This window comes from Parasteatoda tepidariorum, chromosome 4 (genome assembly GCF_982258835.1).
Source record: "Parasteatoda tepidariorum strain Cologne lab strain chromosome 4, Ptep-v5.0, whole genome shotgun sequence".
NCBI classification, from domain to species: domain Eukaryota; kingdom Metazoa; phylum Arthropoda; class Arachnida; order Araneae; family Theridiidae; genus Parasteatoda; species Parasteatoda tepidariorum.
In genome coordinates, this window is record NC_141758.1 from 6,089,237 (window position 1) to 6,107,520 (window position 18,284).

Consider the following 18,284-nt stretch of genomic DNA (forward strand, 5'->3'; position numbering starts at 1 on the left):
TAACCACCCTTTTTGTACCTCTCCTAATCCCACCACTCTTCTGATTTTGACTCAAGGGGGAAATTCCTTCTCTAAGACAAAAGTACAATAAGATAAAGTAGGACGAATGTCGGAAAGCTACCAGCATCTAATAAACAAATGTCTCTCTATTTTTTTTTTAAAGAGAAGGAAAACTCGCAGCTCGAGCTTTGTGAAAAAATTCGATCTGTTAGAAAAACGTATAAACCGGGATAACGTACGAAACGGACAACATAAAGACGGGGTTCTACTATATATATAATTTAAAAATATAGAGAAATAAAGATTATTGAAAAGAGAAGAAGAAAAATTATTAAAATAATATATTTACAAAAAAAATTTTTTTTAATAAATTTTTCAAAAATATTTTTAAAAATTATTTTAATAACTTTCCTCCTTCTCTTTTCTTTAATTTTTATTATTTTCCATGTTTTCTCTATATTTTTAAATTATTTAATAAGTGTAGTGAAAATATATCTATTTAACAATAATAGTTAAAATTGTGTTCTGTTTCATATTCGTTGTAAAGCACTTCAATGCTGAACTCAAGGACTGAAATAAAAATAAATCGTAGAGTAGATAAATTCTTAAAATACCCCAATAGCCTTTTTTTTCTTTCTTAAAAAAGAAGGTAAAATAAAGAGACATCCATTTGGTATAACCAAATATGAACCTGAATATCACTTTTGATCTAGTGAACGGATTTTTACGTACAGGGACTCAATCTTAATGGAATGAATACTTAACATTAAGTATGCTAATTAATTAGTGCAGGCGGTATATTAGGTTAGCTGACACAAAATAGTACTTTCTCTAAATAGACACATCTTTCTTTCGATGGATTTGGATTCTTGACCCTACAAATACGGAATGTTATCACAAACTGGAAAATAGGGTGTCTTATTTATAGTTCAATCTCTAAAGTGATCGAAAGTTTGGAACCCTTAATAATAATTTTACTTCTTTCGGTATTTTAACATGTCTTTGGAACATTTTAAGCGAATCTAAAAAATTTTGTCCGCAATTATAAAATTAAAGTATCCAAAGATGTATGTAAAAAAAATTTTGAGTAATTATTTTCAATTTTTTATTATTTTATTTAATTATTGTCGAAAACATTTTAAATTTTATTCTATTTTTAAAAAAATCGTGCATTTAAAATTTAATTTCTGAGAACTACCTAAACGGTTTCGTAAAAATTTTACATAAGTAAGATGTCTAAACTCTTAATTGCTTTCCTGACTAAAGTATTGGGACCATACTTTCCAGACTGCGGCTACCAGCCATATTTTGCGGGCCAGAAATCCATCGAAAAAAGGTATGTTTATGTAGAGAAAGTACGTTTTTCTGTTTGATTTCGAAACTTAAAATTACGTTTGCTTCAACTAATCAGCATATTTAATGTTATGCTCACAAATCTTTAATATTGAGGTCCAATGGAGCTAGAAATTCTTTTCGTTAGATAAAAAGATATTTTTAATTTGCTCACTGTACAGCAACATTTTTCGTGAAGAGTTTTTATTTTATTTATTTTTTTAATATGTGTCCACACACGTTTCATTTAACATGCTTTTTTTTTGTGTCCAGATATTAATGGTTCGCAGATAGCTTTTTAAACCATAAGGAAAAATCTTTTGCAGTTTAAAAAAAAAAATAATACCCAAACTCTATCGCTTCATAAAATTGTCGATTGAGCCTTTTTGTTTTAGTAGATTTTCATTACTTAGAACAATATTGTTAGTATTGTTTTAAACAATAATAAAATAAAAATTTCAGAAACTGAATTTTTAAGTAGACAAAAAAATTAGAAAATAATTCCATTTTGTTATTACTGTCTCGTCTAAAATGACAAACGTTTACGTCACTCATGTGTAGGTAGATCTTGATAACGGGAGCCTGTTTTGAGAGCTCGAAACTTGTCCACTTTTATATGAAACAAATGATGATTCCGTTTTGTATTCATTTATAAATTTATCTTTTTGCTTCAGATTCTTGAGAGTATTCAGTTCATTCTACCATTCTTATTTCATTAAATAAATGTAATTCAATTTTGATTCAAATGGAAAAACAGAACTACACCTTTTAAATTCAGTTATTTCCGTTAAACGAGTAGAAACGGAATGTCGTTTGAAAAATGAAGAAATTAACGAAACCTTATACTTCCATAACAATAAATTCTTCCATACGAACTAAAACTTTCAAGACGAAGGATTTAATGCACGCAAAAAGGAGAAAAAAGAATATTGAGGTTTTCAGATTTTATTGATGTAGAAGAAGAGAAAAAAAAAGCGATCAAAGCTGCCATATTTAAACTCATAGAATGCGTTGGCTGAGCTTATTGGTTGTTGCAGTATTGGCGTAATGGGGCGATTTTCGCAACCAGCTGAGCCCCAGCAATTAAGCAAAGGGCTGTGGGGAATGAGAATAAAAGTATTTAGGGTTTTCATCCTGCAGTTGATGATATTTTCTGTGGTAACATATGCTGCTCTATATGTACAGAAATGAAAGGGGTTATCTATATATTATGTGATGATTCTAGTGACTTGTCACGGTATACATGATTTCATCTCACAATGAAATGTATGATTTGTTTTTAAAAAATTCCTGATTTAATTCCTTTAAAAATAATTTGCAAAAACCTTAAATTTTGAAGGGTATTCCTAACTTTAACTAATCTGTGTTTTTTGGTTGCTGAAAATATCGCTAACTGATCCATCTGTGAATATTTATTTAATATTGAAGTTATCCCAAATGATATGTAGTAGAAGTAGTAGTATTTTATTTACGTCACTACTAGAGCTGCATAGTGAGCTATAGGCGGCAGAGTTCGAAACATCTCAGAGGAAGATTCGAATGCTCCCCCCCCCCACACACACAATTTTGATTCTCCGCTGAGAGGAGGAAATCACGGCTTTGATAGCCCGATGACCCGCGTGCCAAGTCGATCACTTTACGGTGGAACAGTTTAACGAGGACCCATACCGCGCTCCCTTGGTCTCTTTACAGACTGATCAAAAAGGTCAACAACCAGTCCACTACTTGTGATCCTAGATTTCGTTGTTCTACTTGGAACCGTGTTTTTACGATCAGCCCAATGCGGGACTTAGAATGTGGGACAATGTGTAATTGAAGAAAAATGTTATTGACAGCACAAGGAAGTCACATCCTAGAAAAATTTTAAAACTGGCAGAAAAAGCTTTAGGAAACAGAATATTTTTAAGCTAATTGTGATTGACCAAAAATATTTGCAAATTAAATATCTGTGTTACAATTGACCAACTGAATTCGTAATATTGCCTTGAAAGTCAAAGCCTATAAGATTTACTGTAATCTCATAAGACAATTGTCACCACTTTTTGAAATTTTCTAGTCCAGATTGTGGCCACCTTGCAGCAGATTGTTAGTAGCATTTTGACGTCTTTAGTGTTTGTAGATGACGTTTTTAATATTTGTAGTATAACATCTGACGTCTTTAGTGTTCGTAGATGACGTCTTTAGGCTCTGTAGTAGAATGTTAGGCGTCTTTAGTATTTTTAGTACAACCTCCGGCCTCTTTAGTGTTTGTAGATGACGTCTGAAGTTTCTAGTATTTGTTGTACAACGTCTAACGTCTTTAATGTTTGTAGACGACGTCTTTAATGTTTGTAGATGACGTATTTAGTGTTTGTAGTTCACCGTCTGACGTCTTTAGTATTTGCAGTGTAAAGTTTGACTTCTTTTTTGTGTTTGTAGATGACGTCTTTGTTTGTAGTACAACGTCTGACGTTTTTAATATTTGCAATTATTAAACTTTTATAATATAATGTCGAGACATCTGTTATTTTTTCTTTCTAAATATATTTTATTTTGATAATTTTTCTCCTTCTCTTTTCATTAATCTTTATTATTTTCCATGTTTTCTTTGTATTTTTATTTGGTGCTGTCGCAGCTTGGAATTTTATATCTTTTACCTTTTTCTTAAATTTTCATTATTTCTGTATCCCTCCCCCTCTCTCTCTTTCGCTATATATATATATATATATATATATATATATATATATATATATATATATATATATATTTAGAGAGGGAGAGAGGGAGGGAGAAATATTAAGACTGATTAATAAAGAAACAGTTATTACGATTAATAAAGAAGTATTAAACACGAAAAGACATTGCTGAATTAAATACAAAGCATTATAATTCACAAAAAATCATCGCCATCTAAAGCAACGAAGTATCATTTAGCAAATACAAGTACAGCATTTAGGCAATGCATGCATATGCAAGATAATTTATGTAATATATATATTTTTCTCATTTTTTGGATTGTTTAACTACCACATTTGCATGGTGGCTTTCTTCGTTTAAATATGAAGAGGTGCTTAATCTATATTTTACGATATCTTCGATTGACGATGGGTTTGATGACGTATATTTTTAATAACATTCTAAAGATAAAAATTGCCAATCCTAAAAAATTGTCCAATCGGAAATTTTTTTATTAATCGAGCAATATAATTTTTAAGTCCTGTAATATAACATTTAAATCACTCACATTTTATTGAGTACTTTACATTAACTGCATATTTATATTACGTTTATGATTTTTTGATAATGATAAACATAAAGGCCACGGTGGCTCAGGGGATAGAGCACTCACTTCCCATTGGGGAGACCCAGTTTCGAAACCCATCGATGACTGGTCGATACGAATTCATCTCTCGGCTTATATATATGACAGTACTGACGTAAAATACCCTCAGCGGTAGATCATGGGTTAGAATCCCCTTGCTGTCGGCTTACCGAGGGAAAGTTTTTGTAGTTTTCTTCTCTATGTAACGCAAATTCGGGTTAGTTTCATCAAAAAGTCCACCAAGAAGGCTAATTTGTCCCAATGCTTGATCTAGGAGTTCCCTATTCTTCTTGGTTGGGTTTAAAACGTTATGACTATGGAGTTGAACTTTGATAGTCGTAAACTTGAAAATTATGTTAAACGAAGGTTATAAAATAAAATGAAATGAAGAGATAAAAGTAAATTATGAGGGCTATAGATTAAAAAGGGGTTTAAGCATATAGTCCCTATAATCTCTCATGTTTCAGGCTATTCTTTATCATTTGTAACTCTCCGCTTTTTTCCCCTTTTTTATACTTATCAAAGTGATTCTTTCCCCTTTCGGCACTGCTGGTAAAATTCAAAGCAGACGATAAAGTTAGCGAGGATAAATTTTTTTCATATTTTCCCTTCTTTCCAATCACTATTGCGCGTGTCTGGTATTTCCGCTTGAGATTTTTAAAAGAGCCGTTCTTTCTCTAACCGCTAGATGGCGAGAATTGGAGGAAACGTGATTCGATTTTCTCCCCAGATGCATTCTAAAAAGCTTGATAATTTGCAAATTTAGGAATGAGAAAGGGGATTTTAAAACGTTTTAGACTTATCACTACGCTGAACACGTATTTCGAAGAAAAGTTTCCGATTTTAATTTTGAGTTGACTCCGAATTTTGATCGAATTATCGCCAAATAGAATTTATTAAAAGTCTCTTGATGCTAATGAGAGCACTGATTAGAAAATGTAATTCTTTAACGAAAATTTATATCTGATTACTGTAATTGAGTTTAGGAATAATTTTTGAGCAGGATATTTTAAGTTTTTTAATAGCTTTTATCGCTGAGCACGGGACTGCAAGGGGTACAATTTTGTACCATATCAATATATGTTCACATATATTGTGTCATTAATTATTCTTGTAGCAGTTTAGTTCAAATCGTTTGAAATTTTATTAATTTCATTTATTTCTTGACTATTCAGAGTGGCAATAAGCAGGAAAAATGTGAAAAGTAGTAAATGCTTTATGAGATTATTGTTAATTTCATAGGCTTCGACCTCGTGTCAATTTTAAGAATGCAGTTAACAGTTTAATTTACAAATATTTGCAGATAGTTAATTTACAAATATTTTTGGTCGATAGAAGTAAGTTAAAATGTTTTATTTCATTGATCTTTTTCTATTAGTCTTTTAAAGTTTCCTATAAATATGACTGCCAGCTTTAGTAAATGTATTTTTTATTATGGTGACTAATTGCTCTGTAGAATATTTTAATCTTCTACTCTTTTAATTCAGATTTTGTGGTTTTAAATAATTGGGACAATGTTTAGTATAGTTTTACTTTAAAAAAAACTTCTAATACCTAGCCAGGGCTGTCAACTATAACTCCTTCAGAAAAATAATATATAGAGTGGTAGAGAATTAAAAACTAAAGCTTTCAGAATTTTTTAGCAATTTTACCAACATTTTAAAAGTTTACCCACGATAGGAGTTCGAGCAAAGTTTCATATGAATTTTTGAAAAATTTTCATATAATGGTGTGGAAAATAACTTTAAATCAAAATTAAAAAGCAAAGAATCTCACATTAAGTTTAACTACTTTGTTGCGTATTACAAATCTTACAAAAATAAATTGAAATACCCGTAAAGGGTTTTTATAAACCTTAAATACAAGAAAACTAATCTCAGCAGAAAGCAACACATTATCCGACCTTCTAAAAATGTCTCGTTCTTATAATTTTTTTCTTGATCTCATAGTTTATCGCATTGTACTGTTTTTAAATTCATATTTGTGTTAGCTGCATATTTTTATGACTCTTTAACATCCTTTATTGATGTGAATGATGTTGACGTTCGCAAATTTACAGAAAAATATTTTTATAATAGTAAATATATTTCAGAAAAACTGGTAGTTTTCAGCTTATCTTCTTTTTTTAATTTTTCTTTTTTGCAATGATTCTGACTGCATACATTGACATTTAAAACAAATGCATAATATATCATCATCGTAAAAGAGCTTTCAAGAGCAGTTATTTTTCCTATTTTTAAAATTTTTTTTTGTAGAAAAATTGCTTTTTTTCCAACTAATTCTCTCTCTGACTTTTCTGTAAAAGTGTTTTCATTGCAAGGTTAGTTATTAGAGGCAGAAACAAACAGCACTCGCGTTGAGGAAAACGCGTTTCTTTCAAATTTCTTAAACAAAATGCCACAATTTAACTGTCCAAAAAAAAAAAAAAATAAGAGATTTTTTCTTATATATACTAATTTTTCGAAAAGATTTAAAAAGATTATCAAATGTAAAATGATTTTAAATATATAAAAATGTATTAATCCTTTCAAGCGCATCAAATTTTTATCGAAAATTTTAGATTTGCTAATTTAGGATGGAAATTATTAGCAGTTCTCCATAAAAAATTGGTCCTACGACTAGTCCTTCTTCCTACGACTAGTGTTGCTACAGAAGTAGCTGTTATGAGCTCAATAATACCGAATTCAAACATTTTGAAGCTCAAATATTAAAAAAGTTTAATGCATTCATTTTTTTCAAACATGAACCTTAATTATTTTCCATGTGTTTTCTCTCTCTCTTTTAAATAATTAAAATTTTTTTTTTTCATTTACAACAAAATAGCTTGTTTAGATGTTCAAGTAAATTTTTAAGTGTTTTATTGTTTTTTCTACCAAAGCATAGTAATTTTAAATCCAATGTAGAAGACAAAGGAGCTCCTGGATAAAGTATTGGGAGAAATTTTGCCTTCGTAGGGCACTTTTTGATGGAACTAACCGACATTTGCGTTAAATGGAGGGAAAAACCACGAAAACCTCCCATGGTTAACCTGAAAGCAAGGGGAATCAAACGCATGATCGGTCTACCACTGAAGATAATTTACGTCAGCATTGTGGTAGGAGCCGGTTGCGGAATTTGAATCGATCAGCCATCGCTGGGATTTTAACCAGTACCATTGCGCATGCGCAATGGTACTGGTCAGTACTGGTTAAATACGCATGCGCCCGTGAAAAAATACCGAAATATATGCAAGTGAAAATAAGGGATTTAGCAAAGATCTGTAAGTTTAAAACGCTAACGTAGTGGAATATCATTTGAACATTGACCACAAAATCAAAACAAACATTTACAATGGATGTAAAGTATTTCTTTAAAACTGTGGCATATGATTTAAGACGCTTTGTTTTACGTAAAACTGCGGATCTGTGAGCAGAATAATTGGGTAGATTATAGATTTTGATGAATTCAGCAATAAAGAATGCACTTTTATTATTATTAATGTGTAAAAAATATTATTGAACTTCTATTGATTATTTAACTTCTTTTAACTAAATTGCATAGTTAAAATAAATATATTTCATAATTTTGAAATAGCGAAAATATATCTAGTTTCTTATGGAACTAGTACAATTATACAACCATAATGTTAAACAAAAACCAATAAAATTATTTTTTATAACAGTAATCCAATGATTATAAGATCATATGATTCATTTCTCAATTTCATCCATACATTTCTTCAAATTCGCATTCCCTGTCCATGTTTTTACTTCGAAGGCAATCTTAAACAGAAAACAAAGTTTAACAGCTATAAACAACGTACTTGTAGATTTGTTTTTGTAGCGCTAATCACGCCAACATAAAGCAAAGATACGTAGCATCTAAAATAAATGCGAGCATGCGCAGTTGCTTCAATCTTACGTACTGGAGAGTACGGATAAGCTAAGGCAAAAGTGCGAAATCTCCCCATTATTAATCATTTAAAGCTAATATATCTCATTTCTTATGTAGCAGTTAAATAAGACATTTGATAAAACTTAATTTACCACAAACCTTTAGAATATTAAAAATTTTCCCTCGCCTAAATGTGTCCCATTATTCACTCAAAGGAACTCATAAACTAATGAATTTGTGGAAATGAGAAACTTACGTTCTTTTTCTTAGATGCAATTTATAATAAAAATTTATGATTGAAACTGCCTTTCTTTTCAATTACCTCAAAAAAAAGGAACAAATTCATTTATTTGAACCGATTCAATTTGCATAATTTTTCTTTTCCTAAAGAGGAGACAATTTTTAAAGGAAGCCAACTTTATTTCACGGTTCTTAATATTTGGGCAATTTATCAAAGAAAACATAATCAAGCCTCTTCCATCGTAAACATGGTGTATTTTGCAATGAACGAGCACTGTTTTATTCAAGAACGTGATCCTCCACTGGGATTTGAATTTAAATGTTGTTGTTGTTTTCCATTTATTTTTTCGTAAAGTCGAGTTTCACGAATCTGGCAACATCGTTCTTGCTATCTCTGAAATTCTCGCGGACAAACGAGATGTCGCGTGAAATGGCTCGCGAGGGAAATCACGGAGAACAGATAAAATTGATTTGATAATTTATGCGACGAGGAGCAAATTTAATTTTATGAGAAATGTTTTTTTCCCTCTGATGTTATTTTTTTTTGTTGTTCTTGTTGTTTCTCCAGATTGCAGCGTTATTAATTCTGGAAAATGAATTGCTGGAGTTAAAAATTTAAATTATGAGGTTTCCTCTTTGAGACTTGAGTTGAGAAAGCCTCTTTCTAGATTTTATTAAAAGTATTAAAAGTTTTATTTCATAAGCATTAATTTTAAAAGATTGAATTTTATCACTTTTAAAGAAAGATTTTAATTGACTAGAAAGGTCATAAAACTAAAAATAAAGCCGAGTTTTGCTTGCTTTTTTGCTTAAAATAGTTTATTTTCTTTTTAAAAAAAGATGCTATTTTAGAGTTATTGTAAGCAATTTTTGGAAACATATTTATAAAATTATAATAAAAAAAAAAAGCAATCACTAGTACGATAAATAGAAATACAAAAAAAAAAAAACCTTGGATTTTAATTACCGTAAGGTGTATGGAAAACTGCTCAAAAAGTACTTTTAAATGATCCTTTCAAAATGTGCATTTGGGGATTTAATTACTTGCATGTAGGGAATTAATTACTGACTATGTCAATTGTCATCTATCAAAAGGTACCTCTTGTTTGAATCAAGTTAACATGTCTTATATACTAGTGATTCGGTATTTCGGTATAGTGGTAGTTACGCCACAGGTATAAGCACTTCAAGAAGAAGATCACGGATACTCCCACATGTGAACTATGACGTCAGCTCCAGCTGATCATTTATAAACAAAATGGCGTGTTAAAGTTGAGATAAGTTTCACCACATAAGGTAGAATGTAAATTTTCCAGACATCAATTAAATACAACGCCATATCGCAAGTCGAATTAGGTGAAATATAATTCTTCCTCGTCTACGTCTTTTACATTTTATTATTATTTTATGATTTATCGTTTGTTTATGTACTTTATTGTAATCGGATTATATTTTCGCTTTGAGTACCTGAAAACTTCAATGCATAATAATTGCGTTTAGAATATGGAATGTGTAACTTACAAGAATTGAAACTTGATGGGCTTGGCTTACTCGAAAGAACAGTTGCTAACGTAAACAAATGCCACATTTCATCAATCAATCAGGATCTAGATACCCACACTATGTTACTTGCAGGTATCCCATTATAATGAGTTCCGATGAGATCAGTGTGAAATCTAAAATAATAATAATAATAAAATACATTTAAATAATTTCTTCAAAATCTGAAATTATTTTAGTGCATTTTCCGAAGCTGTTCTTCGAAGTAAAAAAGGAACTTCACATTTGAGGCAAAGTTATTATTTTAAACTTACATTTTACCGTAAGGACAAATGAATTAATTATTTAAAAAGTTATCAGATTTTTTTTGGACAATTTGACGACTTAATTGGCTAGGTTTTTCGACCTAGATGAACATGATCAAACTAAATGAATGCCACAGGAGAATATGTTTTTTTTCATTTATACAAATGCTTGATACTGCCTGAATCGGGTGTGAGAATTATTACAGGGGATCGCGTAAATGTTGCCAAAAATTTATAGAAGAGTTAGAGCAGATCATTGAGATTAAAATTTAGTCGAGATCTAGTCCTGAAAATGCCGTATGAAGCCAGCGAGGGCTTCAATAGTATGATCAGTTCAGAAGAAGAAACAGTTCATAATAGAGAAGCGCCCTTAGAGGCGTATGACGACATTTTCAGGAATAGGCTCCTGTGCAATTTTAATCCTGATTATGTGTCTTAACTAGTGCCCTTAGAAGTTTGTCGCAACATTAATGCGGCTCTCTTATATACATAATGTCTTGAAACTTGCTCATTTCTGAAAAAAAGAAGGAAAAAAAAGGCTAAAAATGTCCTTTTTGAAAGGAAAAAAAATAGAGAAGGAAATTGTAACTTATAGAGAGAAATCAATTGCAGATTTTAAATCAGTGATACAAAAGTATCAAAAATCTGCTAAAAAATTCATGCAGCAATGAAAACAAAAATTGATCGTTAGGACAGGACTTGAGTCCTTTCCATTTAGTACTATATAATTTGCATATTTATGTACCTTATTATGCATATTATGTACATTTGTTGGATAATTCTCCATGCTTCCAAATTTTTATGATCCTAGATAATGCAGCGTTGAGGTACTTTTTAAATATTAAAAACCAGATGTCAAATGCTTTTCATTTTCACAAAAATTTGGCTTTTTTCCTAATGACATTTTGCGCTATTATCAGAAATAACAAAGAGGATGCTGGCTCAAGGCAGGCTAAAATTGACTAAATGGCTATGAATAACTGCTGCGAATTCACGGCTGTTATAAAAATAGTATATTATTCACGAAAAAGTGTTTCTTAATGTGGTGACAGATCTTTGAAAACACTGCTTTAAATAAGAGATTAGCGAACAAATTTGGAGCTTGATCTAATATAAAAAATGCTGTTATTTAAACGCGAAATTCATAAATCGTGTTCATAGGAATCGCTTTAAGGCATACCAAAAAAAAAAAAAAAAAAAAAAGCACGAATCTCTGTTTGCTTATTGGGCACAATTAGGAATTTTGGTATTGGCTAACGGTCAGTAGCATCATTATTCACAAGGGCCACTTCTGAAAAAGTATAATCATTTTTCAAAGATTTGAAAACCCTGAACTATTAATATTATTAAGACTGATGTTAAAATATCCTCACTCGTAGACGGATCATAGGTTAGTTTTCGCTTTAAGCATAACCTTTCAAATGTTTTCCAACAGTTTTGCCGTATAAAACCTTCCTAAACATTTGCTGCTGAAAGAAGGTTTAGAAGGAATTGGTATAGAAGTGTTTCCATAATTTTGTACAAACTCTCTACATTTTGAGCCGTGGTGGCTAGGAGATAGAGAGTTCGCCTTCCAAAGAGGTGGGCCGGGTTCGAATCCCAGTGATGGCTGGTTGATACGAATTCCGCAACCGGCGCGCACCGACCACAGTGCTGACGTGAAATATCCTCAGTGGTAGACGAATCATGGGTTAGAGTGCCCTTACCATTAGGCTAACTGTGGGAGGTTTTCGTGGTTTTCCACTCCATATAACGCAAAGGCGGGTTAGTTCCATTAAAAAGTCCTCCATGAAGCAAATTTCACCCAATACTTGATTCAAAAATTCCCTTGTCTTTTGAATTGGGTTCAGAATAACATGGTTACGGATTTGAACATTAGTAGTCGTAAACTCAAAAAATTGGGTCTGCTGTTCAACGACGGTTATAAAATAAAAACCCTGTACATTTTGAGCCGTGTTGGCTTAGGGGATAGAACCCTCGCCTCCCAATGAGGTGGTTCGGGTTCGAATCGCAGCGATGGTTGGTAGATACGAGTTTCGCACCCGGCTCTCACCGACCACAGTGCTTGTGTAAAATATCCTTAATGTATAGAGGCCATCTTGCTCCGCTTTGTAAAAAAATATTTTCTAGTGGTAACGAAGTTTAAGTTGCTTTTAGTTCAACAAATTTGGTTCTAATTTTTTTTTCCACCACTACGCATCAAAAATTCAAAGTCTCATATAGTATACAATTTAGTTGCAATTACCTCGTTGCGAGACTTGTGCATACCTGCCAACTTTTAATCCTTTCAAGGATGATTTTTGCCAGTGGTAGTCAAATGGAATATAAATTGCAATTATATGCAGAAAAATACTGTGCAACTTGAACTAGCTTATGTATCATTCATCGACAGTATTGCATTTTAATATATAAACTTAATTTTTTTTGTAGATAGTGGTGGATTAAAAGAATTATAAATTAAGTTTATATATGCCAGAAATATATAGAAAGCATACATTTTACTACCACTTTAAATCTAGAAATAAAATTTTACGCCAAATGCGTAAAAGTTGGCAGGCATGCTTGTGAAGAGTTGGCGAAATCATTACTTACTCTACAAGTTTTACTCTTTAATTCGCTACCAATTTATAAAAACTTTTGTCTACCACTGAACAGTGCATCCCTACTGAATTGTACATGGATGATGGATTAGAATCCCTTTGCTGTTTGGCTAACAGTGAAAGATTTTTGCGGTTTTACTCTGCATGTAACGCAAATGTGGACTAGTTATATAAAACACATTACATCTTTCACACTTTCTCGAGCTTAAATTTATTCTTAGAATAAATGTTAACAAATGTGTCCACTGATATATTATGAAAAAATAGTAAAACCTATTTTTAAAAGAAATGCACAGTGTTCCCCCTCCCTCCAAAATTTAACTTTTCCTCATTGTCAGATCATTCACTGTAGTACTTTAATTGCATTTTAAATGTTATTAATTATGCGTTAATTTGATAGCTTTTAAAAAGATATGTTTTATTGAACCAAAAGTGATTTTAAAAAGTTGATTTATTTATACTTATTTTCAAATTTATTGGAAACTGTTTCAGAAATTATTTAATCTAGAATTAATTTTAATATTTTTATTCTCTCGCCACTTTTTTTTTTTATCTCTGTCGCTATGCTTCGCAAACAAGAGACAAAATGCGTGACACAAGATAATAAAATATCGGGAGTCCCAATATGTCTGGGATTGAATTACGCAATCAAATAAAGATTGGCAAGGAGATGAACGCGTTTCCAATACCTAACTGGATTTGCTCCTCAGATAATTAGCCAAATTGGCGAAGTTTATTGGTTTCACGTTATTAGAAGAGAAAGAGCGCAAATCTCGGCCAATTACGCTCTCTTTTCTTCGATCCGATGATGTGAGTGGCCAATCGGTGGTTGTATTCAAACTCCGCCCACTTCGCGTCTTTTCACCCAATGGAAATTGGATTGCTGTTGTGGAGAAATGATGTAATAGATGCTGGAATCAGATCGATTATTTTGAACCATGTGCGGAAATGGAATTTTTCAAGACATTTTTTTTAAAACGATAATTTATATTTCGTTACTAAATGAACTCAAATTCTTCAAATATGCATTGCTATTACTATTGAGTAGCATACATTTTATAGGGAAAAAAAATGAATGATTTCTAGATTTGTAGAATTTGTTCAAATATTGGAATATCACTTGAAAAAAGTTCAGTTAAAAATAGCTGTTATTGAAAGTTTTTTTTCTTTATTATTTTATGATAAAATCTCAAATTTGTTAATCATTAGTAAAAGCTCTTTTCCCTGTGTTTTGACTAAAAGTGGAGTTATACGGTATACTCTTGATATCTCGAAAACTTGTTATGCTAAAAAAATTTTTTTTTTCCCCTAGCCATTACATAGCCACCTAATGTTAATTTGAATTCCTATGTCGAAGAGTTTCTTCTCAAAAATTTGTTATGTCGATTATTTTACAAAATCGAAAATGATTTTTTTCAGAAAAATCACTATGAAAGTTTATTGTGAACCAAATATTTTCCATTTCAAGCATAATTACCTTTGTCTCACTTTCAAAAATAAAATTATCATTACTGTATTTAGACTTGTAGTCAACTATCATTACAAACATATTTTATAATAGTTATTTTTACGGTTCATTTCTCTACATCTTAGAGTACTATGTTAGAATATATTTTTCTAGTTTTTAGAACATATTTAGTTCTGAACTTGTTATCTCAAAATCTCGCATTTTTTTTTAGCGTTCATTCATCTTTGAGATATCAAGAGTATATTGTAATAAGAAAAACAAATTACAATAAAAATAGTTTTTTTTAAATAAGAAGAATAATTACTATAATTAAAAATTAATTTCATACCTAATTTTTAAAATTTCTTAAAACTACTTATCCAACCATTCACTAGTTTTACAAATAACTTTAACTACTGTTTAAACGAATAAATAAAAAATATTTAGATTAATTTTTAAAAGTAGTTATATCTAAAATATTTTATTGAACTAATTATGTTTTATAAGATGAAAATAAAACATAAATTGCTTAATTCACTTCTGAAATTATGACCGTGAAAAACTAAACCTTAACTGATATATGAATTAAACTAACTAAAAATTTCTGGTTTGCAACAAAATGCTATTTTAAGAAAATATTATGGAAGAAAAGAGATGTATTGCAAATTTTCAGATCACCCGTCTAATAAAATAATTAAACATGCCTTTTGACTTATTCAATGAATCATGGCCACTTTTATCAATTATTGGATATTGTCTCTTCATTATAATTTATTAAACCATTCTTAGTTATTCAGAAATTTTTATTTTTGATACGTTGTTGATAAGATTACTAATTTACATTTAATTATTTTTTTTTTGTATACAATGCTGTATTTTCATAAAAAAATTAATGGTTAATTAACAAAATTTGTAGTAACGTCAGTTGCTGAAAGTTTTCGTTGTAATCAGTTTTCGTTTTAATCATTCGTTTTTAAATTCGTTTATTCTTATTCGTTCAACAGTTCGCTTTAATTTCGTTTTAATCATATTTTCAAAAATAAAATAAAAAATGAGTGACTAATTAACAAAATTGGTGGCGTCACTTGTTAAAAGTTTTCGTTTTGATCAGTTCTTTCTTTGACTATTCTGTAAAAGTGTTTTCTTTGCAAGGTTAGTCAATATGAGCGGAAGCAAACATCGTTCGCATTTAGGGAAATAAAGACGAGCACTATCAGAATCACTATAGCTTTCATTGCAATCATTTGAACTTTTCGAACAATCCAGTTCAGCGGTTCCAAATTGTTTTCCTCTAAATAATCAAACTTTTTTTCTAAATAATTATACTTTGCGAACGTATAAAATAACCTATAGAAAACTATTTTTGAAATATTTATTTAAAGGAATGAAGATTTTTCATCGTCTTATTAATACTCTTAAATTAGATTTTATGTCCGACATTTAAATTTATAGTCCTCGTGGTTCACTTAGCCTAATTAGGAATTTGCTTTTATTGTATAGATGTCACTGGGAATGACAGAAATAGGTGGCTGTTGACTTCCACCGATGCATGTTGGCAATAACATAAGTAAAAGTCCCAAATATAAACTAAGTCTAGTTAAGTGCCACTGACCGGAATACAATCGATCGGTATGCCCAGTACCCAGTATGCATTTAACCGGTACTCTTCACACTGTTGTTTCTCCTACTCTGTTCTCAGCATATATTAAAATATAGAATAAATATAATAATATCAACAACTAAATTATTAGCAAATCGGATATAACAAATATTTGACATTCGCCCTCGGATATAAAAACATTCTATAAGCGACTATGTGATTGTTGACACACACCAATCAAAATGTAGATTCTCTTGTCATTCAGTGTAACATATACATAAATTGAAATAGAACAAAATAAGCCTAATTATAGTTTACTTCGAAATGAAAACTTAAAAGAACTGCTATAAAGGGTGAAAATGGTTATTAGGAAAATGAATTTTTTTTTATTAAGGAATTAAATTATTTTATTTTGATTTTAAAGAAAAGTACTAAATTCTAATGCAACCTTTTATAAAGACTTGTTCTTTTCCTACTTTGTTCAATATAATGTACAGATTAAGAAAAGAATGTGAATGAAACATATTTTCTTCTAAAAAATGTCACTCTGATTTCATTGCCATTTTTACTTGAACTAATTTCATAAAGGCAACCGAAAGATTAAATAAACAATAAATTATTTGTTGGATCTAAATATAATCGGAAGTTTCAAAACTCATCACTGGATTAAGAAATAATGACTCACGGAACCTTTTTCCTCTTCCATGGAACCCTAGAGTTCCGCTGAATACCATTTGGAATTAGCTGATCTACTTCATAGTTTCCATTTGACTATCATAATTATATAATTAATAGAAATTCTCTTATATATAAACATTTCAAATAATTCTGTCAGAAAAACTAACAACAACACAGAGCATAAAAAGCTTAAGAAATATTCATTAATATTATATTCTCAAACTTAGGGAACTGTCTAAATTGCACCAATCACATTCTCAGTTACCAAATCCACGCTCTAAGTAGGGAGTTTCGTATAAACCACACCTTTAATATGTAGCTTTAGAATGATTTAAATAACATAAATAAAATTGTAAACACATTTGGGGTCGGAAATTAATATTTAAAAATAAAAAAAAGCTATAGAAATCTGACAAATTGGAGTAGAAAAAAGCAGAAGTAAACATCGAAAAAAAAATTATTGGAGGATGATTAGAAATTATTTAGGTATTTCCAATAATCATCTTTCTTTTCCTCAGTTATATACACTGTAAAAACTACGGTGAAATACCTGTCCGAATTTGAGGATGAAAAATTCTAATAATAATGTGTTTTTTGAAGTTAATACCGATGAGAGCGTTTAAACACACTTTTAAAGGTGTAGTTAAATTCAAGCCCCAACAATTGATTAAGCTTACATCAAATCAAATGTCCTCCATGGCTGGCAAGTTGTCGTTTTCGAATGCTACGTAACTTTTGGAAATTTTTGGTAAATTGTGTATGAAAAGTGATATAATCAATGACAGAAAACTCCGCCCGCCCATTATGAGGAAGTTTACTCAATTATCAACATTATTTCTGAAAATACGAGCTTTTTTAATTTTCTATCTATACAGGTGGACATCGAAACCTTATTAGGCTTAGCAAGCGACATTACTTGCTCAGCAAGATTATCGTTGATTATTTCAATCTTCTCATCAGATTGATTTGACAAACTGATCATAGCCTATTTAATAGTAAGTAAGTTTCAATCCTCTTTACTGATTGAACGAAAACATTGATTGTGGTCGATTATTTGCCAAGTAATTTCAATATTCTTGTTGGACTGATTTGACAAACTGAACAGAGGAACTGTTATAAAAGGGCTGTATGTTTTTACTGATTTAACTAAAATATTTCGTAAGAAGATTTACATAACTCTGTTAATTGTATAAAATAATTTTATAATATTTAACTTCTATTCACTTCAAGCTCAGCTCTAATTCATATTAGCTTTCTCTCGACGTATGATTGACAAAATTTTAAGAAAAATTATATACATTCATCCTAAATTTATGATTTTTGCTTTAGGCTGCACCTTAAAAGTAACTTTACTGATTATTATGTGTATATCTTTGTGTAATTATAAATTTTAGTGTTATTGAATTTC